Source organism: Lissotriton helveticus, chromosome 10, assembly GCF_964261635.1.
Source record: "Lissotriton helveticus chromosome 10, aLisHel1.1, whole genome shotgun sequence".
NCBI lineage: Eukaryota > Metazoa > Chordata > Amphibia > Caudata > Salamandridae > Lissotriton > Lissotriton helveticus.
In genome coordinates, this window is record NC_136071.1 from 362407573 (window position 1) to 362423256 (window position 15684).

Genomic DNA, 15684 nt, shown 5'->3' on the forward strand with positions numbered 1-15684 from the left:
CTAAGCACATTTGTGTATCCATTCACTCTTACAAATCAGTGACATTATGCACCTTTTTAGGTATGCTGGTGACTGATCATTTGTGGTTGGTCTTATCAGTTATATGTTGAAATATCAATTACAGCAACACCTGGCTACCAAAATATGGTGACCAAAATATCGAGATGGTAAGTGCATATAGGTAGGTATAGATTTGCTAGCCTTAACTCCACACTTACGTACTTTGAGGATTCTGATATTGTCAAAGTACATATATGTGTAGTTAAGTAAAGTAAACTATTCTTATATATACTTAACTGGTGAATATTTTGGCCCTCAATATGTGTCCACAATATTTTGGTAGTCAGGTATCCTGGAGTCAATATTAATATGGAAAATTGCAGTGGGCTACTGAACCTTAATCTTTGGATGTAATTCTTCAGATCCTCATTGGTAATTTTTCCTGTGGCTATCCAGACCTTCTGCTGATGGCCTGCAATCCTTGAGTGAACCAGACACATACCAGCAGTCTTCCAGTTGAGAGTGGGACAGCTACATTGTCAGTGAGTGGCAACTGAATTGTAATTTAGCAGCCACTTGAGGCAGTAAGGGCCACATGTACGAAGGCGTTATGTAGTCGCGGATTGGCCTGATTTGCAGATTTGAGCTGTTTGCGATCACACAATGTCTTTTGCTATGTACAAACCACAAATTGTGATTCAGTACAACTTTTCCAAATCATAATTTGGGTCTGAGACCCAAAAACGATTAGGTATTTGGAAGGGGTGTGTTAAGGGAGTCCCTTCCAAATATCGAATTGGAGTGGTATGCATTAATGTTTTGCAACTGCAATTCAGTCGCAAAACATTAATATTTTACTGACTACAATCATGTAGTGGTAGCCCATTCCCAAGGGACCACTTCCACTTAAAGAATGATCCCATCGGCCAATGCCTACTCTTAAAATATGTCACTTTACCTTTTTTATTTGTAACGCATCCTGTTTTCCAAAACGGGTCGCAGTTAAAAAAAACCAAAAAGAAAGCAATCACAGACATGTTGGTCTGCTGACCTCAGTAGACCACCATTCCTGTGAAGGCTATGATTCTTTGTGGGTCGTACATTGTGACCTACCTCCTTAATGATGTAGGTCGATTTGTGACTACCAAGAATCAGTATTTTGAGAACCGACCTATCTACTGATAGGTCAGTTTGCAAAATAAAATACTACGCTGGCGGTAAAAATACTGCTCACAAATAGTGACCAGGATTTTGAGACCAGAACTTCGTATAGCTGGTTAAAGTGTCTACAGACAGGGCGGGTGTGACAAGCAGCCCAAGATGGTGGTAGCATAGGCGACGAGCTCTCAGACCCGGGACAATTATCCTGTAGTAATCGCATGTAACCCGGTGTGGAAGCGCTGCTAAACCGCACTGGATCGCCACCTGATGCCTATGTGCTCGCCAGAGGCAGATCCGGCCTCTGGTTGAATATCGGAGAGTGAGCTGAGCGGCAGTCTAGGGAATCCGCATGGAGTCCTGAGGCCTGGGACATGCCTGCTTCATGCTATGTCACCTGGCTGTGTCTTACCCTGATGTGCAACGTTCGCCGAGTGGGAGCGGAGCCAGCTGGGGCGTGCCTGCCAGCACTGAGTGCAGGGACAGAGTAGCTGCCAGAGCTGTGTTGATGCAGCTGTGGGTCATTGGCCTACCGCCGGGAGTGGATGTGGGAGGAGGGCTCTGCATTGGGGGCTTGGCCGGATGCCTGATAGAGGCAGTGTTGGCGCTGGAGAGCACTTACTCCCGGGGATGATGACCAGGACTCCTCCTCCTTTTGTGTTTTCTCCCGTCTCCGGCCCTGAGAGCTGACCGGATAACCAAGGGTGGCCTGCTGCAGGGGGACATCATGTGAGGCTACGTGTCCCCTCCGAGCGCAAATCCACTGACTGGCTGGAAGCAGTGCCTCATGGCAGGAGCAGCCTTGTGAGTACCAGATTTCCCCTACAATGATTAAGGAGGAACCCCGTGGCTACTCCCAGAACACTGCAATTCCGGTTTGGAGGGCCTCAGTCTGAGAGAGATTGAGCCATGCTTTCGGGGTGAACTCCCCGATGCAACCAAACCATCCTCGAGAACTGGAACCCTTGGCCCCTTGGGTGCCTGTAACCCTGGCTGCTTGCATTCATGGGGGGGGGTGGATGGTAAAACATTGTCACATATATACACCAGTGGAGACTGCATGTACAGAGCCTGCCTCTGCTTGCGCCACTTGCTGGCACTGTTACCTGGGCGGCCTTAATTCAATTGGACACACCTGTCATCTCCTAGCCATGGAGGAGAGGCCACAACTAATTATACAGCGTTAGCTGCTGACTGGACATCTGGAACTGGGCCCTTGGTTGGCACTTTTGACCTCAGAGGTACACTGAATAACCTACCATAACCTATTCCATGAGAAACGGCCCTCTTTCAGTAGGGCTGCACTGTTGTACGAACACAACCCATGACCATCTCTGAAGCAAACATATTAGTGACTCGTCTGTGGTGCGAGCTCAGTGGGGGCGTAATCACCAATGATTCACCTATAGATCATCCCCACGGACTGCACATAACACACATAGGTCACTTAAGACCAGACGGGGAGGCCCCTGGCAAGAATGCCTTCTCAGTCTTCACCTTTGAAGGTCTCTTCTGCTCACTCTCTGCCTAAGGACACTGACTCTATAAGCCCCCAATGGACAAATTGGATATGATCCTCCAAGAGATCCACGAGTCCTGGAGAGCCGTAGCACAACAACTAGGGCCGATCTCCACTGAGCTAAGCCTATTAAAGGGCAATTATCGGAAATTATCAGACAGAGTCAAGGCTAATGAATTGGCGCTAGATGGGGTGAATCCTAGGGTAAAAGATCATTCTGCTCAACTGTTACAATTGCACCATCAGGTGGAGGTTCTCCAGGCCCGGTCAGATGGTGCGGAGGGGAGGTCCCGTCAGAACAACCGGCGCTTAGTGGGTTTCCGCGAGGGGTAGAAGGCCCATGTTCATCGAAGATTGGCTTAAAACAAAAGGGGTTCCCACAGGACTATCAGATCTCTTCATAGTAGAGCCAGCACACTGTGTACCCTCTAAAAAGCCAGTCCCTGGTGCGAATCCAAGCCCAATAATAGCAAAAATGTTGAACTTTAGAGATCATGAACCACTACTTCAAGCCACTCGTGACAGCGGCCCCCTTATGATTAACTATACCAAGGTCTCAATATTTCCTAACTGTAACCTGGCAATGCAACACAAATGCTCTTTATTCCAAGATAACAAAGCCCACCTCTGTGCAGCAGGACTCACCTTTGCGCTTCTCTTTCCGACTAAACCGAAAATCGTCCACAATCAGCGCTCTCATTTCTTTGTAACACCGGAAAGTGCGTGGGACAGGTTAGAACAGTACTTCCGTAGTACCCCAGGAGGAAGGCACCGCACGCCGTCTCTGCTGAAATCACAGCGGCCTCCACACCAAAGAGGGCTTCCTACTCAAGACAGCCTCACAAGGGTGCCGTCCCCTAAACTGGCCTGGGAAGGCAGACAGGAGGCTCTCTGCTCGGCATCGACCCTGTGATCCACTTGCCCGCCCCTCAGTTCCAGTTCATCACAGACTGCAGCATCAGACTCTGAATCCGAATAGAGCATTGCCTTGTTCCCCTCAGTGTCCACTCAACTAAGCAATGATCCACTGAACTGAGAACTTAAGAGATATACTTTTACTGTCGTTCATGTCAGGGATCTGTTTTGCTTCGGTCATTTAGGAGGGAGTAGCAGAGCTGAAGGACATTACGCAGTGAGCAGATCAGTAGATAATAATGTAACATTGCATTAACCGAAATTAGCTATGTCCTACTCTTGTCTTTTTGTAGGTGTCTGTTAGACCTGTCAGCCCTTTGGGTGGTCCCTTCTATTTATTTATTTATTTTTGTTCCCTTTTTGCCTCCTAACTCCTTTCATTTTTTTATGTCCACCGGAATTTTTGGCGTTGTCCTGGGGGTTATGTGCTACCTTGCCTGATATGTTTTTGAGGACTTGTCGCACTTTTTAGAAATGATGTAAGCAGAGACACAAAATGGTGGCTGATAACTGCCATAATTTTTACCTCAGGAACTAGGGCCATACGACTCTATGAGGAAGTTCTAGAACCTTCTGGCTAGTTCTAGTAGCCAGAACCCAGACTATAAAAGGCCAGAACCAGGGCAGCCATTTTAGATGCTAAGGAGTGACCTTAGAGTCAGTTGGAGTGCAGGCTGTGGCGCTAGGGGGCTAGGACACACAGAGGGTTGACTTCCTTCCCTAGGGATTGCTCCCTTACTGTTGTCACCGACCCGCTAACCATAGACCTGGCCCTTTTGAATTGTACTCGGTTGTTTGGGACACAAGGCCCCCTCGAGTTACTAGAACCCTTCCCCTGACGCTGGGGTGGAATCGTAAGTCCGCTGGTGAACTGGGCAGGGAATTCTGCTGGGACCCGATAGCGACAAGGTGCCCCAAGAACTAGAGGGGAATTCTTAGTCTTCGACAATCTCAAGGACTTCCGTCTCTGATACCCCTGTAGTGCTCACCTCTCTCCTGTGCTGGGAAGCGCTGCCCCGACGTTGTCTGCCCCTCCCTGAGGTGTTGGGTGTAGAGCAGGATCGTGGTGATAGAGACAGAGGAGCAAGCGAAGGGGCGCAAGAATAGTAGCCCGTAATTGTGCAGGTCCTGAAGTGAGGGAGACACTACACCCAGAGAGGGGGCGGAGCGACTGCACGGAGTAGCTGCTGGCGGGCGGGTCCGGAGGAGGGCCTGTCAGCCGCCTGAGGAGAAAGGCGGCACCGCAAAGGAAGACACTTATCTTCCACGCAGAATCAGCAGCGCGGACCTTGAACAAACCTGTAGCCGCGCCTCATTGAAGACCGGGGTTGGGGTACAACCAGCGTGCCGATACTGAGTGCGACCCCCCCCTGCAGGCTTTGAGGTGGTGCGGTTTGGCCTGTGAGGGGAGAGGACTCGGGTCTACGGCGCTGGTGGTGAAACGGTGAACTGGAGGAACCAGCCTCCCTGATTACAAGTAAGTGGGGAGCGGGGTGGGGGGCTGGCAAGGGACGTGGAACCAGAAAACTACGCCACGGTCCCTGGTGTTTAGTTGAGGCGGAAGAGCTCTGTGGAACTGTGTGCTCGCCAGCGCGAGTTGAGCTGGCAGGACTGCCAATAGACTTGTGACTTAAAACTCAAACGTTTTAGGGCTAATTCTGGCTGGTTAATAACGAGGACCAGGGAAGCCAGTGACAGAGGAAATTTCCCACGAAGTTGGAACAGCATTGACCCCGTTCTCCTGAGAAACGATTAAGAAGGGGGAGGGGAGAAGCATAAGAGTGAAAACGGGCTACTGTTGAGAAGACATATTAGTAAATCTAGCTGAGGCGGCTTCTCCATGGTCACCAAATAGTCCTAATGTATACTTCTGCTAAACTGTATAAATGAGGAATGTTGTTTCAGTGACCCCTATCTAGACAAATTGAGAATAGCTGAATTGTAAGTGATAAGTATAATTGGTAATCCATTGAAACTGGGGTCTCCATGATCTGCTGAGTTGAACCTAAAAGTATTTCATTACTGAATGTTCCAGAGTGTCACTTTAGACTAAGCATTAACCCCATGTCAGAATTGAAAAGAACTGACCCACAACCCAGCAAAGAGTATTGAATAATTACTTCTACATGAAAATGTGTATATGCTAATATTCCTTTGCGGAGCTATGTAATGAACAGAAACTAAGGACTGCAAGGAAACATAGAGAAACTACAAAGATATTTTTTAAAGCAGATCGTATTTTTCTAAACTGGTGTGGCGTCCTTTATTTTCAGTGGTGGAGCGCTGGGTTATTGTGAGTGATAATTGTAAGCACAACACATTTGCCTTGGAGTGAAGCTGTCCCTACTCTGTGCTAAGCTACCCTATGTAGTCTGGTAACCCCAGGTCTAAGATAATTGGTGTTCAGCGGTGGGACTAGAGCTTGTGTTGCATCCACTTAATAGTAATGCAGTGTGTACCACAGGCCTACACCTGGAGTTTTCTCCTAGCGGACTCGCTAATTACCGTTTTGCTTTTCCAAATTCTTTCCTGGTGGTGGGTGGAGGAAGCCCTCACGTGATACCCTTCCTTGAATTCTTCCAAGTGGCTGTTTGCCCTGTTGGCAAAATGGAATTTGATTTGGAAGAGTTGGAGACCTATACTGCGGCACAACTCAGGGAATTCTGCCAAGAAAAGGGGGTGTTTTTCAAGCGAGGTGCTAAAAAGGGGGAGCTCCAAACCAGCTTGAGAGCGTGGGTGGCAACTCACCCAGATGGGAAGGAGGAAGAGGGGAATCGGGACACTGTCATCGGGGTGGATGGACTGTACCAACCTGAAGAGGGGAACCTACTAACAGGTCCTAGAACACTTTCAAGGGAGGGCAGTAGTGTCTCTGTAAGGAGCTTGACCGAAGCCGAATTAGCTGACCGGAGAGAGAAAAGGCAGTTGAAGTGGGAGCTAGCTAGGTTGGAAAAGGAGAGGGAGGAAAAGAGGATGGCTCATGAGTTGAGTCTCAGAGAGTTAGACCTCAAGGCCCTGCAAATAGGGACTCCCAGTACTCCTATTGGTGGCAGCGAACCCAAAGACACAACCAGGGAACCCAGACCCTATCTACCCAAGGACGTAGTCGCCAGCTAGAGCGCAGGGGATGACATTGCAAAGTGGCTGGCTACCTATGAGGTCTCCTTAAGAGCCCATGGGATATTGGAAAAACACTGGGGGGGTGGCTTGTATAAATACATGCCTCCTGCAGGAAGGGATACCCTTTTGGCCCTAGAGCAGGATGAGCATACCCACTACCCCACCATGAAAGTGGCACTGATAAAAAAGTTTGGGGTGACTCCAGAAAAATACCGGCAGAAGTTTAGGAGCAGCCACAAACTAGGCACACAGAATTGGGTGGATTTCCTAGACTATGCAAAGAAGGCCCTAGAGGGTTGGGTGCAAGGCAGCGAGGTGGGGGACTACGAGGGGTTGTATGATCTTATCCTTAAGGAGCACCTATTCGAAAAATGTTTTCCTGAGCTGCGACAACACCTTGTGGACAGCAAGCTGACCAGCCCCGGAAGCTTGCTGAGGAGGCGGACATCTGGGCTAGTACCCGGGTGTCCTCAAAGGGGACTGGAGGGGATTCCCAAAGGCCCGGACAGGGCGCTCCCCAGAAGAAAGAGGGGGGAGATAAAAAGAGGGAGTTCTCAAGAGGCCCCCAAAACAGTTTCCAGGGAAAGGGAACAGGATTCATTCCCAAGGCTAATCCGCCAAGAAACCCTCATCCTGACCATAGTCAGCAGCCAAGGGTTGTCCGCTGCTATGAGTGTGGTGGGGTTGGGCACTATAAAGGTGATGTTAAGTGCCCAAAGAGACCACCCCCTCCCACTGGAGGAAAGACCCCGGGAGTAGCTAGTGTAGTGCTCGGGGAGGAGTTGCCCTTAGATAAGGGGGGGAGTGGGCGGGTGTCACCTTAGTGTCCCTGGGAAATCGGGAGATGGTTCCTAAGATCCAGGTGCCCCCGAATACTACTAAGTATGGGCAGTGGGTCACCATCAATGGCCAAAGAGGGGAAGCTCTGAGAGATACAGGAGCCAGTATGACTATGGTAAGAAGTCATCTGGTGTCTCCAGAGCAGGTGATTCCACATTTACTCCACCCCGCCGCGATGGCTGACGGCAGAATGGGTCACTACCCGGTGGCCGAGGTTCCATTTGAGTGGGAAGGGGTTGCCGGTCTACTTCGAGTTGCCGTAAGGCCTGCCGTGCCAGTAGATTGTCTGTTGGGGAAGGATATGGAGCACAATGCTTGGAAGGAGGTGGAATACCGGACTCATTCTGAGATGCTGGGTACACCTGACTGGGCCTGTGCCAGCACAAGGTCCGCGACTACCCAGAGGGGGAGTTCGCTTGGGCTGGAGCCTGGAACAAAGGCACAGCCAGCTGCCAAAAAGGGAAAGATTCGGGGACAGGAGAAACCTGCCTCAGCATCCACGCCCCGTGAGACGGATAGGCCACCTGCAGTAGTGGATCAGGAGTCCGCGGAGGGGGATGTTGTCTCCCTGGAGAACCTACCTATCCCTGCCGAGTGGCATGTGGAAGGAGGGCCTACCAAGGAGGAGTTTTGTAAGGGCCAGAAGGAGTGTCCTACCCTTGAGGGACTGAGGCGACAGGCTGAAGCCCAGGCAGCAGGGAACGTTACTGGGAACTACCACATTTACTTGGAGGATGGACTTCTCTACAGTGAACCTAAGGCACCAGTGCACGGTTCGTCACGGGCCTTGGTTGTCCCTCAACGTTACCGAGCCTTTCTTCTAGAACTGGCTCATGAGATACCCTTGTCAGGACATTTGGGTCAGGACAAGACCTTTGCCCGGCTTGTCCCCCACTTTTATTGGCCTCAAATGAGGGTGGCGTCCGACACTTACTGTCGGACTTGTGTGTCTTGCCAAGCAAGTGGGAAAACAGGAGTGAAGCTGAATGCTCACCTGTCGTTAGCACCCCCTTTGAAAGGGTGGGCATCGACATCGTTGGGCCATTGGATCCACCAACTTCAGCTGATCACAGGTTTATCCTGGTTCTGGTAGATCACGCCACACGGTACCCAGAGGCAATTCCTCTGAGGACCATTACTGCGCCTGCAGTGGCAAGGGCCCTGATGGGGATCTTTACCCGAGTGGGTTTCCCCAAGGAAGTTGTGTCCGACAGGGGGAACAACTTCATGTCAGCTTACATGCGGGCTATTTGGAAGGAGTGTGGGGTTACCTACCAGTTCACCACTCCTTACCACCCACAGACCAATGGTCTAGTGGAAAGGTTCAACAAAACCTTGAAAGGCATGGTCAGAAGTCTACCTGAGAGCCTGCGGAGGAAATGGGACGTCCTCCTACCCTGTCTGTTGTTTTCCTACAGGGAAGTGCCACAGAAGGGAGTGGGCTTCAGCCCCTTCGAGCTTCTGTATGGGCACCCTGTGCGTGGACCTCTCAGCCTGGTGAAAGAAGGATGGGAAAAGACTCCCAGGAAGCTTCCCCAGGATGTGGTGAGCTATATGCTGGCCTTCCGGAGCCAAATGGCTAAGTTGTGGAAGCAAGCTTCTGACAACTTGGAAACCAGCCAAGCAGTGATGAAGGAGTGGTATGACCACAATGCTCACCCTGTGGAGTTGGAGCCTGGCCAGAAGGTGTGGGTAATGGAACCAGGAGAGTTGAGCGCTCTACAGGATCGCTGGACAGGCCCCTTTGAGGTGATTGAGAAGAAGGGCAAGGCCACCTACTTAGTGGATCTTAAGACCCCCAGGCAGCCCCATCGGGCGCTCCATGCCAATCGCCTCAAACCCCACCATGAGATGCCCGAGGTCATCTTGATGATGGTGACTGATGGAGCAGAGGAAGAGGAAAGTGGACCTCTCCCTGATCTCTTTTCGTCTCAGGAAAAGGATGGGCGGTGGAGGAAGTGATTCTCTCCCCATCCCTAACTCCTGAACAGCGTAGGGACTGCCGCCAGGTCCTGGAGGAATATTCCTCGCTGTTCTCCCTTGTCCCGGGAAGGACCCACCTGTGTACCCATGATGTGGACACAGGAAACAACCCACCTGTGAAGTCTAAGATCTACCTCATGTCAGACAAGGTGAAGGCTAGCATCCACAGTGAAGTCACTAAGATGCTGGAGCTAGGAGTAATTTTTTTAAAATTTTTATTTTATAGCACTTGTAAGCCGCACAGCTACCCACAAAGGGTTTCCCGGCGCCGGACTAGCAAAACACAAAACACAACTAGATAGAGAACAATCAAAGGCACTTATTTATCGAACAACCAGGTTTTTACACTTTTTCTGAATTTCATATAGTTTTCTTCCTTGCGAATGTGAATGGGCAATGTGTTCCAAAGAGTTGGGCCCAAATAGGAAAAGGATCTCCCAGCCATTCTAGCCCGTTTAAACCTCGGCACCGCAAACTTCGCTGCTGTACATGAACGAAGGCTGCGATTGGGGAGGTAGGGCTTAGCAAGATTTTGTAGGTACTTGGGGGCAATGCCAGCTTTGATTTTAAATAGGTAGTTCAGGGTTTTGAAACTAATCCGGTTTTCAACCTTGAGCCAATGTAGGTCCCTGAGATGTTTGGTGATCCTAGCGGATCTGGGGATTCTGCAAAGCAGTCTGGCAGCAGCATTTTGCACCAGTTGCAGACGTCTTATTACTGCTTTGTTTGAGCCCAGGTACAAGATGTTACCGTAATCAAGCCGAGATGTCACTAAGGCATTGACTACGGTCTTCTGGGTAGTAGATGGTAACATCCAGACAATTTTGCATAGCCATTTAAGAATGGTAAAGCATATGCCTGCCACTTTGTTGGCTTGCTGTGTCATAGATAGGCTGTCATCTATGATGACCCCAGGGTTTCTGACCTGAGATGCTGGGGATGGAAGTTTACCTAATGACGACGGCCAATGGGGATCACTCCAGAGATCTTTACTATTCCCTAAGAGGAGAACCTCTGTTTTCTCCCCATTTAATTTAAGTTGGTTAGCCAACATCCAACTAAATATTTCATGAAGGCCTGTTTTTAATGCAGATGGAGCAGATGAGTCAGATTTAGAAAGTGAAAACAGGATTTGAGAATCATCTGCATAGGTCATTAAAATGAGACCAAAGTTTTCTGCAAGGTTGGCCAATGGTCGTAAGTACAAATTAAAGAATAAAGGGCTCAGGATCGATCCTTGTGGTACACCATGAGGAGAGTGAAATACCTCAGAGCATGCCTCCGAAGAGGTGATCTGGAAAGTGCGGAGGGATAAGTATGATCTAATCCACTCCAGTGCTTTGCCTTCGACACCATTCTCCTCCAGCCTGCCAAGCAGTCTGGAGTGAGAAATAGTGTCGAAGGCCGCACTTAGATCCAACAAGACCAATGCTACCGTTTGGCCATCATCCATGAGCTCCCTAATCTTTTCTGTGACCCCGAGCAGGGCCGTCTCAGTGGAATAACCACTCCTAAACCCAGACTGGGACGGATGAAGAAGGTCATTATTTTCCACATAAGTTGAAAGAGCCTTATGAATGTGCCTCTCCAAAATTTTAGAAAAAGCAGGCAGTAATGAGATTGGACGATAATTGGCCAATATCATAGGATCTGCGGCCGGCTTTTTGAGCAGAGGACTAACCATAGCATGTTTCCACAAAGCAGGAACTGTGGCCTGTTCTATGGAGGCGTTCAGTATCTCTGCTATGGAAATCATGGCAGAGTCCTCTAATTGACTCATGATGCTGATAGGAATAGGGTCACGTGGGGAACCCGATTTGATAGATTTTAATAGTTCCTTCAGTTTATCCAAATTAATGGGAGGCCAGGCTTCAAGGTGACAATTTCCTCTGGGGACTTGGGGGGTGTTGTCTTGCTTGTGTGTGATCGTGCTGTCCCTGTTGATATTAGAGACGATGTTCTCAATCTTTTCGGTGAATAAAGATGCCAAGTCCTGGCACTGTTGGGTATTGAGGGGGATAGGCTCCGCTCTTGAATTCTCACCAGCCAACTCTTTTACAGTATTAAAGAGAGTCTGGGATTTATTTACGGCTGTGTTAATAGTAGTGGTAACGTAGCATGCTTTAGCTTTCATGCATGCCGAATGATAGCTGTTTCTGGCCTTTCGATAAACTTCTTTTTGATGTAAATCATAGTTTTTACGCCACTGCCTCTCCAGGGTCTTACAGGTAGATTTTTCTTTCTTAAGAGCTTCTGTGTACCAGGGGGCGGGGGGGCGATGTGCTTTTCCTTTGCAACGGGATAGGGGCAGGCAGGTGTCCACTGCGCCATTTAACCATATTTGTGTAGCCTCTGCTATGCTTTCCATATCTCCATCTAAACATGTGTGATCTTTCCTCAAAGCATAGTTGAGATCCTCCACGTTTAGAGTTTTCCAATTTCTCCTAAAGGTTTCTGAAAGAGTCGTGACAGGGCGTTTGGAAGGTTTAGGTGAGATAGCGAAAAGTAAGAGGAAATGGTCTGACCAAAAAACAGGAGTAGTGTTCAGCCATAAAAGTTCCCTCATGTTTGATATGATAGGGTCTAACAAGTGTCCAGCTTTATGGGTTGGACCCTTATTACGTAAGGTCATATCTAAAACCATGAAGTCATCCATTAAGTTTTTACAGGTCTTGTTGTTGTCGTCTTCTAAATGAAGATTCAAATCTCCAAGTACAGTAAAGTTTTGGGCATTCAAATGTTGAGGTAGAATAAATTTTACCAAATTGTCTGACCAAGAGGAGTTATTTACTGGCGGTCGGTAGATCAGTAAGCCAGAAAAGGTAAAGTTAGGACTGAGGGTAATTTTAAATGATGCCGCTTCGCAGTTAGGAATGTCTGCAGGTTCAAAATTGCACACAAGATCTCTACTGTGAATAATGGCAATACCCCCTCCTGTTTGGCCTACGCGGTCCCTCCTTACAATAGCATAGCTCGGGGGGAGGGCAGTAGCAACATCTGGACCTGATCCGTCATGAAGCCAAGTCTCAGTCAAGAAGATGGCGCTGGGCTTTTTTTCCATTAAAAGATGGAAAATATCTAATTTATGTTGTGGTAGTGAACGACAGTTTACCATGTAAAAAATAAAGTTATTAGGACTCTCTCCCTGCTGGTGAGGTTTGAGAAAAGTATCATGGGGAGTGTCAAAATAAGGCTGGTAGTTCGTCAGAGAAAGGGTGCATTCAGGGCATGTTTGTACTCCAGCTAATAGCGGGTTCAGTGTTATGCAATTATCATGGCTGTTGGGGCGTAACGCCCTAAGTTGCGCACATGTTATCATACCTGATAATGAAGGGGCAGAGATTTGTGCCCTATGTCCCGGCCTGGCCCGGACGGGCACAGACGGGCTGACTCTGGCTGGACTCCGGCGAAGACGAGGCGCGTCCGCAAAAACGCGTCCACTAACGCGGAGAAGGACTGTTTCCTTCAAGTAGCCCCTGGTCCAGTCCGGTGGTTCTGGTACCAAAAGCTGCCCCACCGGGCACCACTCCAGAACTAAGGTTCTGTGTGGATTACCGGGGACTGAATTCAGTGACCAAGACTGATGCTCATCCGATCCATAGGGCGGATGAACTCATTGACCGGCTGGGAGCTGCCCAATACTTAAGTACCTTTGACCTCACCTCAGGGTACTGGCAGATCTCCCTTACAGATGGAGCAACGGAAAGGTCAGCCCTCTCCACGCCTGAGGGCCACTACCAGTTCTGTGTGATGCCCTTTGGGCTCAAGAACGCTCCTGCCACTTTTCAGCGGCTGGTGAACAAGGTCCTCTCCGGGATGGAGGCCTTCTCTGCTGCTTATCTGGACGACATCGCCGTCTTTAGCAGCAGCTGGGAGGACCACTTGTGTCACTTACAAGCTGTTCTCCAAGCCCTGAAACAGGCTGGCTTGACAATCAAGGCCAGCAAATGTCAGATCGGGCAGGGGTCGGTGGTGTACTTAGGCCACTTGGTGGGCAGGGGAACGGTGCAGCCCCTCCAGGCGAAGATTGAGGCTATCATGGCCTGGGAGCCCCCCAAGACCCAAACAGAGGCCCGAGCTTTCCTGAGCCTCACAGGATACTACCGTCGCTTTGTGAAAGGGTATGGCACCATTGTGGCACCCCTAACTGAACTTACATCCAAGAAGCAACCCCGACGGGTAGTCTCGACGGAGGCTTGTCAGCAAGCCTTCGACACCTTGAAGCAAGCAATGTGTAAGGCTCCAGTCCTGAGGGCCCCTGATTTTTCCAAGGAATTCATTGTACAAACAGACACATCAGAACATGGCATTGGGGCAGTGTTATCGCAACTCAATGAAGAGGGTCTGGATCAACCTGTTGTCTTCCTGTCCAGGAGACTGCTTCCCCGGGAACAGAGGTAGAGTGCAATTGAGCAGGAAGCCTTTGCGGTGGTTTGGGCTCTGAAGAAGCTGCGGCCATACCTGTTTGGCTCGCACTTCCTGGTTCAGACTGACCACCGGCCCCTTCGTTGGCTGATGCAAATGAAGGGGGAAAATCCCAAGCTGTTGAGATGGTCCATCTCCCTACAGGGAATGGACTTCCGGGTGGAACATCGGCCTGGAGTGGACCACGCCAATGCAGACGGTCTCTCTAGGTATTTGCGCCTTAGTGATGAGAACTCCCAAGGGGTTGGGTAGCTCTCCCCACTTTCAGCTGGGGGGGACGCGTGTTAGACCTGTCAGCCCTTTGGGTGGTCCCTTCTATTTATTTATTTATTTTTGTTCCCTTTTTGCCTCCTAACTCCTTTCGTTTTTTTATGTCCACCGGAATTTTTGGCGTTGTCCTGGGGGTTATGTGCTACCTTGCCTGATATGTTTTTGAGGACTTGTCGCACTTTTTAGAAATGATGTAAGCAGAGACACAAAATGGTGGCTGATAACGGCCATAATTTTTACCTCAGGAACTAGGGCCATAGGACTCTATGAGGAAGTTCTAGAACCTTCTGGCTAGTTCTGGTAGCCAGAACCCAGACTATAAAAGGCCAGAACCAGGGCGGCCATTTTAGATGCTAAGGAGTGACCTTAGAGTCAGTTGGAGTGCAGACTGTGGCGCTAGGGGGGCTAGGACACACAGAGGGTTGACTTCCTTCCCTAGGGATTGCTGCCTTACTGCTGTCACCGACCCGCTACCCATAGACCTGGCCCTTTTGTTGTACTCGGTTGTTTGGGACACAAGGCCCCCTCGAGTTACTAGAACCCTTCCCCTGACGCTGGGGTGGAATCGTAAGTCTGCTGGTGAACTGGGCAGGGAATTCTGCTGGGACCTGATAGCGACAAGGTGCCCCAAGAACTAGAGGGGAATTCTTAGTCTTCGACAATCTCAAGGACTTCCGTCTCTGATACCCCCGTATTGCTCACCTCTCTCCTGTGCTGGGAAGCGCTGCCCGACGGTGTCTGCCCCTCCCTGAGGTGTTGGGTGTGGAGCGGGATCGTGGTGATAGAGACAGCGGAGCAAGCGAAGGGGCGCAAGAATAGTGGTCCATAATTGCGCAGGTCCTGAAGTGAGGGAGACATTACACCCAGAGAGGGGGCGGAGCGACGGCACGGAGTAGCTGCTGGTGGGCGGGTCCGGAGGAGGGCCTGTCAGCCGCCTGAGTAGAAAGGCGACACTTATTTTCCGCGCAGAATCGGCAGCGAGGACCTTCAACAAACCTGTAGCCGCGCCTCCTGCAGGCTTTGAGGTGGTGCGGTTTGGCCTGTGAGGGGAGAGGACTCGGGTCTACGGCGCTGGTGGTGAAACGGTGAACTGGAGGGACCAGCCTCCCTGATTAAAAGTAAGCAGGGAGCGGGGGGGGCTGGCAAGGGACGTGGAACCAGAAAACTACGCCACGGTCCCTGGTGTTTAGTTGAGGCGGAAGAGCTCTGTGGAACTGTGTGCTCACAAGCACGAGTTGAGCTGGCAGGACTGCCAATAGACTTGTGACTTAAAACTCAAACGTTTTAGGGCTAATTCTGGCTGGTTAATAACGAGGACCAGGGAAGCCAGTGACAGAGGAAATTTCCCACGAAGTTGGAACAGCATTGACCCCGTTCTCCTGAGAAACGATTAAGAAGGGGGAGGGGAGAAGCATAAGAGTGAAAACGGGCAACTGTTGAGAAGACATATTAGT

At 49.9% G+C, this 15684-nt stretch overlaps 1 protein-coding gene across 1 annotated transcript in view; it reads left to right on the forward strand.

Annotated features, from left to right (window-relative positions):
• Nucleotides 1-15684, forward strand: part of LOC144784018 (SCO-spondin-like) — a 1726865-nt gene that overhangs the window by 882410 nt on the left and 828771 nt on the right. The window lies entirely within an intron of this gene.